We start from the raw sequence: 17612 nt of genomic DNA on the forward strand, positions 1-17612 counted from the left end.
ATAAGAGGTGGCACCTTCTCGCACAAGCAGCCAACTCTCCCTGCTTGGATTCCACGCACTCTTCCCCTCTGTGTCCTGGGCATACCCAACCTGTTGTACCTCTGAGAGTCAGAGATCAGGTGAGCGACCAGAAACAATGGCACCTATTCCTTGCAACCAACCACTTTTGTGGACATCTGAGCACCAGCTATCTTGCAAAACTTTGCCCTCCGACTGAGAGACAGAGGTGTGGCTATTGCTGTGCATGTTGGAGCTGGTCTGAGACCATTTTAATAAATTATTTTATTATTATTATTATTATTATTATTATTATTATTATTATGCATGGCACAGAGGTGGGAAGGAACAAACAGAGAGCAGGCTTTCCCTACTCAATTGTGCCTTGACTTCTCAGGTGCTGCTGCATTTCCTGAGTGATTGGGGCCTTCACTACTGCCTGATACTTCTAAGCCTTGATGCATAAGCTAAACCCCACTAGCATCAGTGATTCCTCTCAGTATGTAGTTCTGCCCTTTTGTACCTGGTTCTTGTTGAACTTCTGGGTTCTACTAAAAGAAATAGAGTATATCCTACAAGCCTAAAGTCTGCTCATACTTGACATATAACTTAGGAAAGGAGGCCAGATAACATACAATATTTCTGGCTTAGCTTCACTTCTTTCATGTTTTCCATTATGGCAATTTCTACATGGCAATACTGGGATTTCGTTGGCCCTTTCCTGTACTTTGCTTGCTGTTATTAGTGTACAACTAAAAAAAAATAAAGTCTTTGTTCAAGCTGTCTTGTTGATCTAGTGGAACATGACCAAACATGCAAGTACATCTTGTCTTTTCATTTTATCAATTTCAGAAAATACTAAATTCCACAATTATCTTATAGGGAACAGGATCACCACATGTGTAGAAGTGTTCCAGTCTTGGGGTATGTCATCCAATATTTATTGGACTATATCAGTATTTGTGTGTGTGTGTATACACTTTCTGTGGGCTAATATGTCAAATAAGGTTTAATCTTAAAATTAAGGTACAATCGTAAATATACTTAATAGGGAGTAAATCCCACAGAATTCAATTATTGTACTCTGAGAACATAATGGATTTCATTAGTAAATAATTTTTAAATAGGCTCCATGGCTTTATAGGATTGCTATTTTTTTTACTTAAGGAAATAGAAAGACTTTTGTATGGAAGATCTTTCAAAGTAATTAAATATTTTAGAGATTTCTGTTAATTCCAGATCTATCTCCAGATTGCTTGCTTGCAAATGATGGATGTAGTTGGTAGCTCAAAGAGCATGATATAAGAACTGAAGATGAATTTGAAAAAGTTAACTAGCAGAATTATCAGTATTCAAATAACTGACGAGAAATAGATTAATTTAGATTTGATAAATATAAGATAAGGCTAAAGTAAGAAAATTAACTTGAAACTGAGAAGTATGAAAATTGCACAGAAAATAGCAATGGTGATTTCAGTTTAATATACATACAAATAAAATAGGAATATACTAATATATGATAATTATAATATTTGTAAGATGCTTTCATTGAAGACAGCCTATGTGACACTGGAGTGCCACTGTCTCATATGTGGAATCTAACTTGTAGCACACATTTAAAATAATAATAAATAAATAAAATATGATTAGCTATCTTTCTCTATTTCTTTCACTAGCCTAGTCTTCACCAACCTGGTACCCTCTAGATGTTTTGGACTACAGTTCTTATGAAACACAGGCAGCAAAGTGCTGACTGGGGCTGGTGGGTATCTTTCTCTATTTCTTTCACTAGCCTAGTCTTCACCAACCTGGTACCCTCTAGATGTTTTGGACTACAGTTCTTATGAAACACAGGCAGCAAAGTGCTGACTGGGGCTGGTGGGTATTGTAGTTCATAATATCTGGAAGGCATCAGGTTGGCAAAGGTGGCATTAGGTCTTTTCTTAGGATGCGTAATCATATTTTTTTTTTACTATGGCACCAGAAACAGTCCCATGAGAGGTGTACCAGCCCCCTTTCTTCCTACTTTTTGACAGGCAGCAAAAAAATAAAAATATTCCAATAGACCCTACAAGTATGTAGCTCTTAATGAAAATTTGACTGCATTTCTACATTTGCAGGTTTTTTGTTTTATTGTTAATTTGTAACTTTCTGGATTGTAAGCCCCCTTATTCTTAATAAAAGTGGAAGTATCAGTATCAGAAGTATCATACATTTCATGAAAACAGTCTTAAGTGCCCATTACTTTTACATTCTCCCCTTTCCCCAAGTTTAATCTGTTTTGCTTGTCTCAGGGAAACTTTTTGCGTACCTATGATACTAAATAAGTAAACTTTGACGGTTTCAGTTACAAATTTCACACTCCTTAGTTTGTCTAATAATAATTTGGATCCAAAGGTTTCATTCTTCTGATGGATGAAAGTCTTTCTGTTGGAGGAAGGAAACCTTTGGACCTGACAAGCAATGGGGAATGAAGAGAAATTCAGTTCGGTTCACATTGTAACGTGAACCTACTTTATTTACATTTTGAGAAACAATACATGCCCCCCAATACAGCTGTCCTGGAAAATCTGCAGTTCTCCACATTTTGTAATGCAGTTCTCCAACCTAAACAAGTTACAAAAATGTGTTAATAATAATAATAATAATAATAATAATAATAATAATTTATACCCCACCCATCTGGCTGGGTTTTCCCAGCCACTCTGGGCGGCTTCCCACAGAATATTAAATGCAATAATATATTAAACATATATTAAACATTAAAAGCTTCCCTAAAGAGAAAATTGTGCATATTAGTGGAAACAGCACAGTGAATGCTGTGTGTGTGTGTGTGTGTGTGTGTACATTCTAACTTCACACATTGATACTGGTAAGTCCTACTTTCTGCAGATGTGTCTGATGGCCAAGTGAAGAGGCCATACACATGTACTCACATATGGCTGCTGAGCACATGACCAGCAGAATATGTGTTTCAGGGAACATGTGGAAAGAACTTGCCCATTACCCAATCTGTTCATGCATAAACTAAAATGAGATCAACACACCATCAAAAACCCAATGTTTAAGTTATAAGTATTGACTAGTATAAACAAGATGGGATGCAGGTGGCGCTGTGGCTTAAACCACAGAGCCTAGGGCTTGCCGATCAGAAGGTTGGTGGTTCGAATCCCTGCGACGGGGTGAGCTCCCATTGCTCGGTCCCTGCTCCTGCCAACCTAGCAGTTTGAAAGCATGTCAAAGTGCAAGTAGATAAATAGGTTACCGCTCCGGCGGGAAGGTAAACAGCGTTTCCGTGCACTGCTCTGGTTCGCCAGAAGCGGCTTAGTCATGCTGGCCACATGACCTGGAAGCTGTACGCTGGCTTCCTCGGCCAATAAAGCGAGATGAGCGCCGCAACCCCAGAGTCGTTCGCGACTGGACCTAATGGCCAGGGGTCCCTTTAACTTTATTATAAACAAACACAGCATCATTACGAATCACAGAGAAGGAATTTGGTACATTTTAGAGTGCTGACCCATGTGCTCTGTGGAATCATTTGAAGAAAAAATACAAAAGCCCAAAGCAGCATGACTGATGACACTGACTGAAATCCTGTTTCTGTATAGTTTCCTGAACCATCACATGACCATTTCTGTGTGCTGAATGACAACCTGGGTGTGCTGAAGTGGTTGTGTGAATGTATTATTAGTATGATTGGGCTCCAACCCCTCTATCATACTTCACGTTTATCATCTCTGAGAAAGGCAAAGTGTGCTAATGTAATCACATCTTAAGTGTCACATGCTTCAGAGGCTCACTCCACAGAATATTATATCAGCAAAGCCCAAGAATCTATGAAACATGTATAGCTAACCGTGGTTGTTCAAAATGTGATGGGAGACACGGCAGAAAGCATTTGCTCTGCTGCATTTTCAATGTAAGCAACCTAACGTGCAGCACAACCCTTGGCATGTTTACTTGGAAATAAGTCCCATTGAGTTCAATGGGTGATACGCCTTAGAAAGCATATAGAGATTTGAATTCCGCGGGGCCTATAATAAGGAAATATTACTTCACTAAGGATATATGACAAGAAGGAGAATAGGATGTGGGGGTGGGGAGACAGGAGAGGGAATAATAGAAAATAAAGAAAACAAAGCTTATGTGGAGACAGGTAAGGGAGGAAAAACGGAGAGACGGCAGCAGGTCTGTTCCATAATTGTTCCTATGGACATGGTGGATCCATCTGTCATTCCTTCCCCAGGGTTCTTCCAACAATACGACACTGAGAGCCACTGTTGTAAACAAATGAAACCATTATTATTACCAAGTACGCTAACATAGAATTGTCTCAGCAAATTAAAGCGCAACATATTGCATGTCAGATCCAGTGCCCATTAAAGCCATTCACAAAATATCCAGTGATTTGAGTGGCACAGCTTTTGCCCTGATATGAGAAAAAATTGTTTCCTCATTAGACGATTCTTTGCACCTATTGAACAGAGGTCTAATAGCCAATCAGTTTCTCAGTTGCCAGGTTCTGATGTTCAGCGTTAGATAATCTCAGTGTATCAATTATCATAATTAATTCATAGTTAATTCTCATTACCACTGTATCAATATGCTAATTCCTCTCAATAAATTTCCAATTAACATTCACAGGCTTGGATGCTAATGAGCAAGATGTGGAAAGATGCAGTCATGGAAGTCAAGGGTATATGTCTTTGTTTTCCTTTTCAGAAATGCAAGTGGCAGGATCATTGTCTTAGAATGCATTTAGCATTTGTCACTCTATACAGTTTATGGGTTAAATTAATATTGTGCTTAAATAAAAATGACACATTGCTGAATATGCAGCTGTTAATTAACATAGCACATATGACTATGTTTGAGGGGAATTGCTATGTTTTTAGGAACAAAAGCAATTGCTCCAGTTGTCGTTCCAGTGAATTCAAGAAATTAAAGGTTTTGGCTAGCAGTTAATGGGAAGGTCAAACTAGTAGTCCATCTAGCCCACAGGTTCCCAAACTTGGGTCTCCAGATGTTTTTGGACTACAACTCCCATCATCCCTAGCTAGCAGGACCAGTAGTCCCAAAACAGCTAGAGACCCAAGTTTGGGAAACCCTGATAAAGCCCAATATTGTCTGCTCTGCTGGCAGCAGCTCTCTGGGTTCTGAGGCAAAGATCTTTACCATCATCTGCTATTTGAGCCAGACAGACAGTAGGACTTGAACCCGAGACCTCTGTGGCATGCAAAGCATGTGCTCTATCACTCAGCCACGATCTGTCCTCCTAACACATTCCTATGTACAGGTTCAAACAGGGTTCAGCGGCATCCAACTAGCATAAGGCTGTCATAGAGGATAAGGCTATCAATGATGGCCATGATGGCTATCTTCTTCCTCTGCTGTTGGAGGGAGTATGAATACCAACTGCTGCAAATCACAAGGGGTGGACTTTGGTAATCTATTGTTATATGGCACCCTGTGCAAGACCAAAAGTTGGTGCCCCCCAAAATGTATCTTCTCAATTATGGATCTTCTCAATTTTGCAACTCCTCACCTCAGCACACTGTGTGGGAAATCCACCCGCACCATCCTAAATCCAGTGCTGCTTCAGTGTGAACCCTTGTATTAAGATGAGGATAGCATGTATACGAAAAGAATCATAGAAAGAGACTTGTTTGTCTTCATTGTGCTTAGCATGTTGCCCGTGAGGAAGCAAAACTCCTGTGTGGATAATTCTACAGGATTCCTTCTTTGCCCATGTCTAGGTAGGCACACAGCAGGGCAATGGATCTGCCCTTCTTTTTCTGCATGTGGTGGGATCTTGTAGGAGGCTTACAGGTGTTTGATGCATGGCGCTTGCCAACTGCACAGGCAAGAGACTCAGCGCCTGAGGGAGAAAAATCTAGTTCCTTCCTTTGTGAACTAGTCTTATGAGGTGGGCTAGGGAAAGAAAATATATGAGGGAAAATCTACTTTACATTTTGCAACAAAATAGCTAGCCTATTCATGGTTTATTTGTGGATTCTTGAGTCCTATAAGTAACATGGGGACGTAATGGCAGTAACAGGAAACAGAAAGTGACATTAATATGAACTTTCTCAAACTTGGTTCCCTTCTGTCAATATTACTTCTTGTTACCTGTCAAATCTTGGACCCTGCCAGGTCCTTCATATAACAAGTAGCAGATACCAAGAAAGGTACTCGTATTTGGAGAATAGATTTAAATTACTCAAAAGCAAGATGGTTAATAAACAGAAAGTCTTTAAATGGCAATGGAGTTTTTAACTTCCAGAAAGAAAGAAAAAGATTCCTATTACTTATTACTTATTCATTGTATTGCTTAGCAGATGCACACAATGTTTTACAAAACACATAATGACATCTCCTGTACCTAGAAACCTTACAAACCTAATTAAGAACATGCAGAGATGGCAGTGCAGTGAGATGAGGGGAATGGGAAGAAGAAGACTGACAATGTGAAACGTGGTAAAGGATGGAAAGGAAGCACTAAATAATGCAAAATAAGGGAAGCTGAAATGGTTTTGCCACAAGTGAAGCATCACCAGATGTTATTTAATTTATATTATTTCATTTCCAGACTGTTCCTCAACCAAGTCTTCTGGGTGATTTGAAATGATCAATAAGGTATAGAAATAGCAATCCAATCTTATTAAAACTATCACAGTGCAAATAACAGAAAACCTAGAAAGCAGAATAAAAGCAGCACAAGATCAGCAGAAAAACAGGCTAGCAAGATCAATATTAAAAACCAGTAAGCAATTAGTGGTCATATCTTAATTGCACTAAAAACATATAATTAAAAGGCCTGGGGAAATAATAAGGTATTCCCTTGGTGTTGAAAAGTCAGGAATCCAGGCATGTGAGTTGAATCGTGTATAAGGCCTTCTTATGTTACTGTTTCCCTTATGGGAATGGCTTGAGTGGCATAACTCTTTGTATTTTTTATATTTATTAATTGATTGATTGATTGATTTTTATTTATTTATACATTGCCTTTCATCCACAGATCACAGGGCAGTTTACAGTATAAAAACACAAAATACAGAACATAACAACAGCAGCAACAAAATACCCCACCCCCATTGTATTAGGAGAAGTAACACAATAAGGAAGTGTAGATAAGTAAGTGTGATGATGCATACCTTGAAGAGAATAATGTTACGACTGGGCTGTGCAAAAACGGCCTCTTGAAAATGGCCCTTATTTGTGGGCAGAGAAATTGAGGGGACCATTTTGCTGAAGGACAATTTCTCCATCAGTTTCTTGAGGGTGGGGCCCACCAGCAGCAGCATTAGTAGCACAACCTCTTTCATTTCCTCTCCTCCCCGCCCCAATTTTATTTCGTTTTTCTGCTACATGCAGCAGCAGCAGCCGGGGCGTAGCAAGGTGGGGGCATTGGGGGCGGTACGCCCCAGGTGCCACCCTGGAGGCACCCTGGAGGGGGGTGACACCCTGGGTGCCCCCCTCCCGCGATGCCCAAACTGAGCCCTGCAGCCACCTGGTAAAAAAGCCACGCTTGGAGGATCTTATTTTTCCTTCTTTTAATAATTTCAATGTGTGTGTGGGGGGGGGGGTTGACAAAAAAAATTCGCACCCGGGTACCAATTTACCTTGCTATGCCACTGAGCACCAGCAACTCTGGGGGAAGCTTCACCACCATTTTGCAACGTGTCAGATTTAGCATTGTTCTAGGGCATTATGCAGGAGAAAATGGCAGCTGCAACAAAAAGTGATGGAAAATATTTGGAGAAAATTCTGCAAAGTACCTTTATTTTTCTGGGGGTGATGAGCAAAAGAAAAACTTCACAATTTTTCTCAGGGGGAAAAAAAGCCACCTGAGAAATTTTGGTTCAGCTCTAGTTTAGGAAGCTGAATACTTTTGAGATCTCAGGACTGTTAAGAAGTTTTTTGGGCATTGAAATTCCCCCGTATCTTCAGCTCTGCCATCAGGATTGCTAAGAGATCAGAGAAAAGAGGTTAGAATGCATAGTGCAGCAGCTTGCAGAAAATACACCATGTCTGGCTTTTCCTGCTGCTGACTAGAAAGCATTGTCTGCTCAGACAAAAGGCCTATGACTACCTTCCATTTTGTAAACTTGGCACACATTCAAGTAGGGCCAGACACTCCAGCTTGATAAACCTTTGGTGGATATTAGGCCAGTTGGTAGGGCTGGATTTCTACTTTATCACAATTGACTGAAAAACTGGTTTGAGCTTTAGCAAACGTCTGACTGTCGTCAGGAGATGTCAGGGACGATGAGGAATGGTGGGAGGCTCTTGCTGGAGAACCCCCTAGGGAAGCCTCGGAACCAGGGGAGACTGGCGGTGGGACACAGAAGACAGGTCAGAGATTGAAGGGCAAGCAGTATTGTTGGATGCTGAACAAGCAACAGGCTTGAATGAGAAGAAGAAGAGGAAGCTGAGGAGAAGGTGTGGAGGCTGAAGCTGTAACAGATTCCCAGGAGCCTGCCAGTTCTGCTGTGTTCAGCTCCCCTTCCCACTTGTTTCCAAGGGCTGATAGATTTTTGAGGGACCTTGCCCTCCCTCAAAGCAGCATCGGTGAGATTAACTTGCTCTATTCTCCCAATAGTTTTAGGAGGTTGATTAGGGTCACCCAGGGTCACCCAACAAGCTTCATAGCCAACAACAACAGCGATATTGTTAGCTGCTTGGGACTAGTTTTTCTTAGTGGGAAGGAAGGCAGCATGTTGTTGTTGTTCAGTCGTTCAGTCGTGTCCGACTCTTCGTGACCCCATGGACCAGACCACGCCAGGCACGCCCATCTTTCACTGCCCCCCGCAGTTTGGCCAAACTCATGCTAGTCGCTTCAAGAACACTGTCCAACCATCTCATCCTCTGTCGTCCCCTTCTCCTTGTGCCCTCCATCTTTCCCAACATCAGGGTCTTTTCTAGGGAGTCTTCTCTTCTCATGAGGTGGCCAAAGTACTGGAGCCTCAACTTCAGGATCTGTCCTTCCAGTGAGCACTCAGGGCTGATTTCTTTAAGGATGGATAAGTTTGATCTTTTTGCAGTCCATGGGACTCTCAAGAGTCTCCTCCAGCACCATAATTCAAAAGCATCAATTCTTCGGAAGAAGCGTGCATGCACACGAAAGCTCATACCAAGAACAAACTTAGTTGGTCTCTAAGGTGCTACTGGAAGGAATTTTTTATTTTGTTTTGTTTTGAGTCTTCTTTATGGTCCAGCTCTCACTTCCATACATTACTACTGGGGAAACCATAGCTTTAACTATACGGACCTTTGTCAGCAAGGTGATGTCTCTACTTTTTAAGATGCTGTCTAGGTTTGTCATTGCTTTCTTCCCAAGAAGCAGGCGTCTTTTAATTTCATGACTGCTGTCACCATCTGCAGTGATCATGGAGCCCAAGAAAGTAAAATCTCTCACTGCCTCCATTTCTTCCCCTTCTATTTGCCAGGAGGTGATGGGACCAGTGGTCATGATCTTATTTTTTTTTTTATGTTGAGCTTCAGACCATATTTTGCGCTGTCCTCTTTCACCCTCATTAAAAGGTTCTTTAATTCCTCCTCACTTTCTGCCATCAAGGTTGTGTCATCAGCATATCTGAGGTTGTTGATATTTCTTCCGGCTATCTTAATTCCGGCTTGGGATTCATCCAGTCCAGCCTTTTGCATGATGAATTCTGCATATAAGTTAAATAAGCAGGGAGACAATATACAGCCTTGTCGTACTCCTTTCCCAATTTCGAACCAATCAGTTGCTCCATATCCAGTTCTAACTGTAGCTTCTTGTCCCACATAGAGATTTCTCAGGAGACAAATGAGGTGATCCAGCACTCCCATTTCTTTAAGAACTTGCCATAGTTTGTTGTGATCAAATGCTTTTGCGTAGTCAATGAAGCAGAAGTAGATGTTTTTCTGGAACTCTCTAGCTTTCTCCATAATGCAGAGCATGTTCACAATTTGGTCTCTGGTTCCTCTGCCCCTTTGAAATCCAGCTTGCACTTCTGGGAGTTCTCAGTCCACATTCTGCTTAAGCCTGCCTTGTAGTTTGCTGTGGTCGACACAGTCAAATGCTTTTGCGTAGTCAATGAAGCAGAAGTAGATGTTTTTCTGGAACTCTCTAGCTTTCTCCATAATCCAGCGCATGTTCGCAATTTGATCTCTGGTTCCTCTGCCCCTTCGAGTTCTCGGTCCACATACTGCTTAAGCCTGCCTTGTAGAATTTTAAGCATAACCTAGCTAGCGTGTGAAATGAGCGCAATTGTGCGGTAGTTGGAGCATTCTTTGGCACTGCCCTTTTTTGGGATTGGGATGTAGACTGATCTTCTCTAATCCTCTGGCCACTGCTGAGTTTTCCAAACTTGCTGGCATATTGAGTGTAGCACCTTAACAGCACCATCCTTTAAAATTTTAAATAATTCAGCTGGAATATCATCACTTCCACTGGCCTTGTTATTAGCAGTGCTTTCTAAGGCCCATTTGACTTCACTTTCCAGGATGTCTGGCTCAAGGTCAGCAACCACACTACCTAGGGTGTATGAGACCTCCATATCTTTCTGCTATAATTCCTCTGTGTATTCTTGCCACCTCTCAAGCAGAAGAAAGCAGCATATAAATCTGTTGAATATATACAAAAATAAATAAAGCAAAGCAAAAGCTGATCAAGGATCTGCATTTGGTTTTCCCATGCTTACATGCATATTACCATGCATATTGGCAGGTGAAGTAGAGATGACCCTCTTGGAATATCTCTCTATTACAATGATAATATATTTATTTATACCCCATCTTTTCTTTTCCCTGAGGAAACTCGAGCCTATAATCATATATACAGAACTTATGTGGCCATGCCAGACCACCCCCCCTCCAATTTTTTTTGCTCAGCTAGGCTATGTGAAGGGTTTTGTTTTGTTTGAGGTTTTTCTGCAGTAGAAGATGTTCCAGACCAGTGTTTTTAAAAGGCAATTGAGATGCTGATAGCAGAGCAAAAGCTATAAAGTTAACACCCATGGATGATGAATGTGGAGCATTCACACCTTTTTGTCTTATTCAGCATGCAATTAACACATAAAAGGAAAGAGGGCTCTTATACCTCTTTGTGAAGTGGATCATGCCTCAATAGGCAGGTTATCACTCAGTTGTTTCAGCACTCATTTGTGATCTTGTGGCACTCCTGAGGTGAGTGACTATTATAAATATGTGCAAACACCATAGATTTTCATTTTTATCTTTCTTTTATTTTTAAAAGGGCTGCATTTGATGCAGTGTTGTTGTTCAGTCGTTCAGTCGTGTCCGACTCTTCATGACCCCATGGACCATAGCACGCCAGGCACGCCTATCCTTCACTTTGATGCAGTAAATGCTGCTTTTTTTGAACATGGGATAATTATCCTGATTTCTAGTTTCTGGATTTATTTTATATATGTATTAAAATCCACCTTTAGGGTTCATACCCTCCCAAGGCAGCTTACAAAGTATTCAGGAAAATGACAAACTGATAAGATATCAAGTCATTAAAACAATAACATAAAGCAATATTAAGTAACTTTAAAATCACAGCAATGCATAAAATTATGAAGAAAACACAGTACGGTTAAAACACCCAAAAGCAAAATGGGATCTTAAAAAGTTTCCAATGCTGTTTAAAAATACAATGGTGTGTTTTGATTTCATACAGGTTTCTAAGCATTGTTTGATATGTTGTTTTTTAATGAAATGTTGCAAAACACCTGGGATCCTTTGGGTGGAAGGGTTATGGTTATAGACAGATGTATGCAACCAAACCATACCACTCATGCCAGGACTTCCGCTTGTACAATTTCCCCTCTGTCTCCTTACCCTGTGCACCCCTATATCTGTTCTATAGCAGAATTGGAGCAGGGTGGGGATAGGAAAGGTGAATTTGGTTTCATTGCACAAGTGGAAGTTCTTGCATGAGTACAATGATTTTGTTGGAACAGGGACGTCTTAGCCGTTGAGGCTACTGGCGCAAGGCGCCACGGCCTGAGGAGGGTGCCTGCGCCTTCCAGCCCCACCGGCAGCACCGCTCTCGCCCACCTCTTCTTGAGCTGCGGACGTGGGGAGGCAGCACCGCGACGCCGCTTCGGCCGAGCAGGTGGAGGTGGAGGTGGAGCACAGCTGGCAGCATCCCCACCTACCCCTCCGCGCCCTCCAGCTGCCCGCCGTGCCTGGCCCTGCCCAGCGGAGCATGAGGGGCGCTGGAGGGATCTTCGTGCCAGGGCGCCGGATTTACTTAATATGGCCCTGTGTTGGAAATAACCCAATAAATAAAAGTAATCAAAGACTCCTTTCCCTCTACATCTCTATTGTTTCAGGAATGCGGGTAGCACAAATCAATCTTGGGCCACCAGCAAGTGTCCTGGGCTACCCGCTGTGCATTCAGGAAATTCCAGTTCATAGTTCGCACTCTGAAACAGAGTAATTATATTCACATTTACAAGTGCAGCAGTGAAGGGCAAGTACCTATGATGAGGAAAGGATTTGTCCTCAGATAAAAAGGTAAAGGTAAAGGGACCCCTGACCTTTAAGTCCAGTCGCAGACGCCTCTGGGGTTGCGGCGCTCATCGCGCTTTACTGGCCGAGGGAGCCAACATTTGTCCACAGACAGCTTCCTCAGATGTAGTTCTGTAAATGCTAACTAGAAGTTTCTTGTTACTGTGGAAATTCCCATGCTCCCTTGTGGCTTCAATCACAGATGTTCTTTCTAGAATGAGATATTTGGAAGGAAGACGATGTGGATGTCTGAAACTGAACACTGATCTGACTGCAAAGTTGGACAGTATGTCCCAAACTGAGAACATTGGCACTTTTCCATGAGTGAAATTCAATTTGCATAAAATTTGCATGTGCCCAGTAGATTTTACTCAACCTTTCACACCTCCATTGGTTTGTTGTACTACTTTAATGACTTCTGAAGCTTGGAAATGTTACCATGTATTGTGTGGGCATTTCATTTTTCAGAAATTTGCTATTTAAGCCTATCTCCATTCCTGTATGCAGATGCTGATTCCTAAACAGTGAAATCAAGCCTCTGTATGGGGATGCATACCATACATACTATGAGGGTGGTGGATGAATGCAGGGAAACTGCAGCATTTAACATGCTGCATTCTTTTACTTCACCTACTCCAGGGTTGAATGTGTTTTCCTGAAAGTCATCCAAAAGAGGGTGCAGTACTGATATCTCTCAAATCAATCTTTCTGCGTGTTCAGAAGTAAGCTTCTGAGATCATGTTAGAAATTATTGGATTTAGAATCAAGATAATCAAGTTATCTTTCCATTTACCTTGTTTCTCAACCTTTCAGACACAATGGCATCACATTTTTTAATCTTTATAGCTGATGTCACGATGGCTAGAGATTTTTTTTTTTTCCGGGTGGAAAGCTGAGGTTCTGAGAAGAAAGTGCTGTCTGCAAACAAATGTTCACCAAAAATGTACACACTATACATTTATGAAGGTCCCATAAGAGAAGAATCTAACCACTGCTCATCACTTTAGTTTTGTATCTTTCCACCCTTGTTTTGCCATCTGCTCCTACTACAATTCCTTTGGGATCATACACCATTCGAGACTCTAACTTAGTTGGCCTTGCTGGCTGGCTCTGATGAGAGGTCTGCATTCCTTTCTGGGAAACCTTTGTAGGGACACAAAAATGGGCGGAGTAATGATGTAAATCTCATATTTGTATAGAAAGCTCGTTTCTACACGCACTCACACTCTATCCTCCATCCAGACAGGCAAGAGACCTTGGGCCCTTCCTGATGTCCTTTCTGTTGCACATTCATGGTGACTTGTGCTCGTGATGCTATCAGGGTGGTCACCTGCAAACCTGAGCTTGCAGAAGCTTTTGGGCCATCATTCTGTTTCATTTCTATTCAGTGTATATATTATAACTTCCTGATTAATTCCTACAACTTTTTTTTTTAACCACCCCAATCCTCTGGTTTATTTTTGTTCCACTTTTGTTGTGCTATATAGCTCCTCTGGGCAGCAATAATGTGGTAGCACTAGGGAAGCATCTCAGAACAAACTGAAGGAGAATGAATCCACCACTAATGCACTGTTACTGTGTCAAGAACATGTTGCAAAATACATCTGCAATAAAACACCAGTGTGGAGGGGTCCATTATAAGAGTTCAAGGGCATATTCCAGGCAGACAAAAACACTCTGTGTGTGAAGAAGGGCCACTGGGGAGAACTCTGAGGACCAGATAGAGAGATTGGGGGGGGGGGGGCTGCATTTGCAACCACCCTGGGAAAAAGGGACATCCCATTTTTTTCTCACAAGAGGACAACAGCCAAAATGGCTGCCTCAGCCTTGCGCAATTTTGGGCTGCACGTTTTCGGGCATGGCACCCAAAAACACATGAGACCTCCAGGTATAGGGCAGTATATAAACTCAATTAATAATAATAATAATAATAATAATAAATAATAATAATAATAATAATAATAATAATAATAATAATAATAATAATATTTTGGGGGCCATGCTCTTGCGCATGACTCACATGGGAGTGCAGCCACAGAAGATGGTGTCCTAGTTTGAGTTCGCTTCATACTGGAAGTTATGTATTTGGCCCTCCAGGCCTGAGGTTTCCTATCCCCGGCTTAATGACTGTGTTAGGCCTTACACACTTTCTATCATCATCATCATCATCATTTTATTTGTATGCCACCTTTCCATAGTTAAAACAGTGCTCAAGGCAGCTTAAAACATGACAAGATTTACATAATTACAAATATAACAGAAGTCATAAATAATAAATAAAACACATCAAAAGTACACAACCAAATGGAAAACAATTTCCACATAAATCAAAACCTGAAACTAAGAATAGAGCATTAATATCACAGTTTTAAATGACATAGGTAAAAAAATAACAGCAATTTAAAAACTAAACAAAAAATGGGCCCCTCTCTGCCCAGCAGCAGCACCAGTCCTTTATGGAGCCTGTCAAGCCCCGCCTCAAGCCAGGTGGAGAGAAGGATGGCAGGGCCCTTCAGGCTCCCAGCCAGTGGCGGAGCTTCATGCTCCGGCACCGGGGGGGTGGAGAGCAGGCGGGGCGGGGCGTGCCGCCCGCAGGGTCAGGGCGCACGTCCTGGGGGCGGGGCACGCCGCCTACAGGGGTGTGGCGGCCAGCACGGGAGGGGCAGCCACAATGGCACCCTGCTGGGATAGCGCTGCTGGGGGTGGTGCGCTCCCCCTGCACTCCTCTTCCTCTGCCAGTGCTCCCAGCAGGTCAGTCTCTGTCAATTGGGTAGACACCTGCATTGAAAAGCCCTCAGAAGGAACACCCCATATTTTTAACAGACATATAGTGTATCACATTGTGTTAGGTAAGCCTCTGGCCTGGGGACCTGTATGCCTGTTCAGAATGCTATCCAGATGTACGCTGGGCCACTTCAAGGCCCCTCCTGCTCACCATCCTCATCTTTCATTATTTTTGAAGTAGACAAGGACAAGGACTGGACATCTCTTCCAATACAAGGCCCCCCCTCACTGAGAGAGCTGTTTCCACCACATAGGACACAAGGCTACCCAAATTACAGACCCCTTTTACTCTGATGTTAGCAGTCCTGTTTTCACAGTTTGAGTTTATCTGGTTCTTCCATGCCTCCCCTGCAACCCCAACCCTGCAACAGGCAAATTAAAAATTAGACTTGCAACCTTTTATTTGGGTAGGAGAAATGAAAGACCTCCTGTCACACACCCCACACACTAAAATAAAGATGATCCTCTGAAAAAGGCTTTCCATCCTGCAGGTGGTTCTGTAATATACAAAACCTTAGCTGACCCACTGTGGTTTCTTCCCTTTTCCCATTTAAATAAGTATATAAAAAGACAGCCAGCATCTGCTTCTTTATTGGGTACGGCTGGTAGTCATTCATTGGCAGCTCTTTAATGATTCAGGGTGATTACTAAGGGAAAGTAGCTGTGACTTATCTGTTATGGAATACAGGTGTGTGGTGTGTGTTTGTTGGCAAAGAATGCCCTAGGTGGTGAGAAATGCAGTTTCACGGTCTGTCTCCGAGACAGTCCATTAGCTGCTTCTCTGACAGCAACCATGCTAAAATTGGATTGGAGATCCTTTGATTGCTCCACTAACACAGGCGGATTGGAAAAGCAGACCAGAAGCAGACCATTGTAATGGGACTTCAGTGCATTGGACGCAAGTGATTACATTTGCTAACATGCCGGCATAGAAAGCACACTTGGGCTTACGTGTGGATTATTTTTTAGTGGTTTTTACGCACCTGCCACCATGTCAATATAGAAAGAAGCTTCTGGTACCCTGATCATTACTTACTAAGTCTCAGGGTTCTTGAAATGCGAGCTGCTGATCTTATGGAACTTTGAAAAGTTGGAAAAGGATGGCATGAACGCTTTCATTCCTTCTCACCTTTACACCCAATCCTAACTGACGCAATGGCACATTTTACCTGAATAGTGGCCAGCACCACTTCCTCTCCTCCCTCCACTGGAACCCTGTGACATTCCCAAATCTGCTGCAGAGGGTTAACAGATTTAAGGGGTGGGCAGGACAAAAAATGGGGGAGAATGTGCCATTGTGCAGAGAGAAATCCTTACCCTGATGAAATGTAAATTTTACCACTATGTTGAATACAAACCCAGAAGTCCCAGATTCACTCTGCTCCAGTGTCTCAAAGTAGAGCAGAGAAAGACACCCTGTCTGAAAACCTAGAGAGTCACCGCCCTGCCAATTAGATGGGCTGGTGGCCTTGACTTGCAGCTTCTTATGTTCCTTGACCTAGGAGCTACTTTGTGGACATGCCTCCCATTTGTAGGGATAAAGTGAGCTTTGCTAGCTGCTAGGATGATCCTTGGAACATGGCATAAGAATTCTTGCTCTGACAGTTGCCCCTGACACCTAGTGACAAAGTAGGCTTGCAGTAAATCAGGTGTAAACACATCAATTAGCCTTATGCAAAACAGTCAAGGACAAAAAAAGAGTAAATGCATTCAGAGCTCCTTAGGCTCCAGCTTTTATCATCATATTAATATGGATTTACCCCTGAAGCTGTATTTCCCTCTTCATATTATTTCTTATTTTGCATGTGAGTTGGCCATTTGCACCCAATTGCTAACAGATGCATAATGATTTGTGTCAAAAAGGCATTTTCCTGAATATTCAACAATATGAATAGCAATAAAAACAAATTAAAGAAAACTCATGGAAATAACAATAAACAAACAAGAGGCTTGTGGTATGTGCTTTTCCCTACTCCAACATGTGCCTAAATGGTCCCAATGCACTGAAAAGTAACAGCTAATCCAAAAAGACAAGTCAATTTAGAGCTTTCATGCTATATTTTGAAAGGCAGGAAAGGAGCAGACCAGATAACATAACAGGTTCGCCTCGAAGGCAGGCCCATTCTGGCTGATGTTAATTAAATAGAGTTAAATAGGAGAGAGAAAGAGAGAGAAAGCTGAAGGAAAGGGGCTTATAGAAAGTGATAACTGCAAATATTTTGTCAAGGGCATGAATTTGTATCAAACAGCTGCTCATATATTTAGAGAGACTAATTAATCTAAAATAGAGGCATCATGCCTTCAAGAAAAGTACAATTCTTTCT

The 17612-nt window shown here is 42.0% G+C and overlaps 2 long non-coding RNA genes across 2 annotated transcripts in view; one reads left to right on the plus strand and one right to left on the minus strand.

Annotated features, from left to right (window-relative positions):
* Positions 1-4903, plus strand: LOC117045823. Its single transcript, XR_004426479.1, has 3 exons — positions 1-119; positions 880-921; positions 4642-4903. It is a non-coding gene; the product is annotated as an uncharacterized LOC117045823 (long non-coding RNA).
* LOC117045822 overlaps positions 3455-17612 on the minus strand; it is a 113813-nt gene continuing 99655 nt past the window's right edge. The window contains exon 3 of the long non-coding RNA XR_004426478.1: positions 3455-4274. This is a non-coding gene — a long non-coding RNA (uncharacterized LOC117045822). The remainder of the gene's footprint in view (positions 4275-17612) is intronic.

The sequence above is a fragment of the Lacerta agilis genome, chromosome 4, assembly GCF_009819535.1.
Source record: "Lacerta agilis isolate rLacAgi1 chromosome 4, rLacAgi1.pri, whole genome shotgun sequence".
Taxonomy (NCBI): Eukaryota; Metazoa; Chordata; class Lepidosauria; order Squamata; family Lacertidae; genus Lacerta; species Lacerta agilis.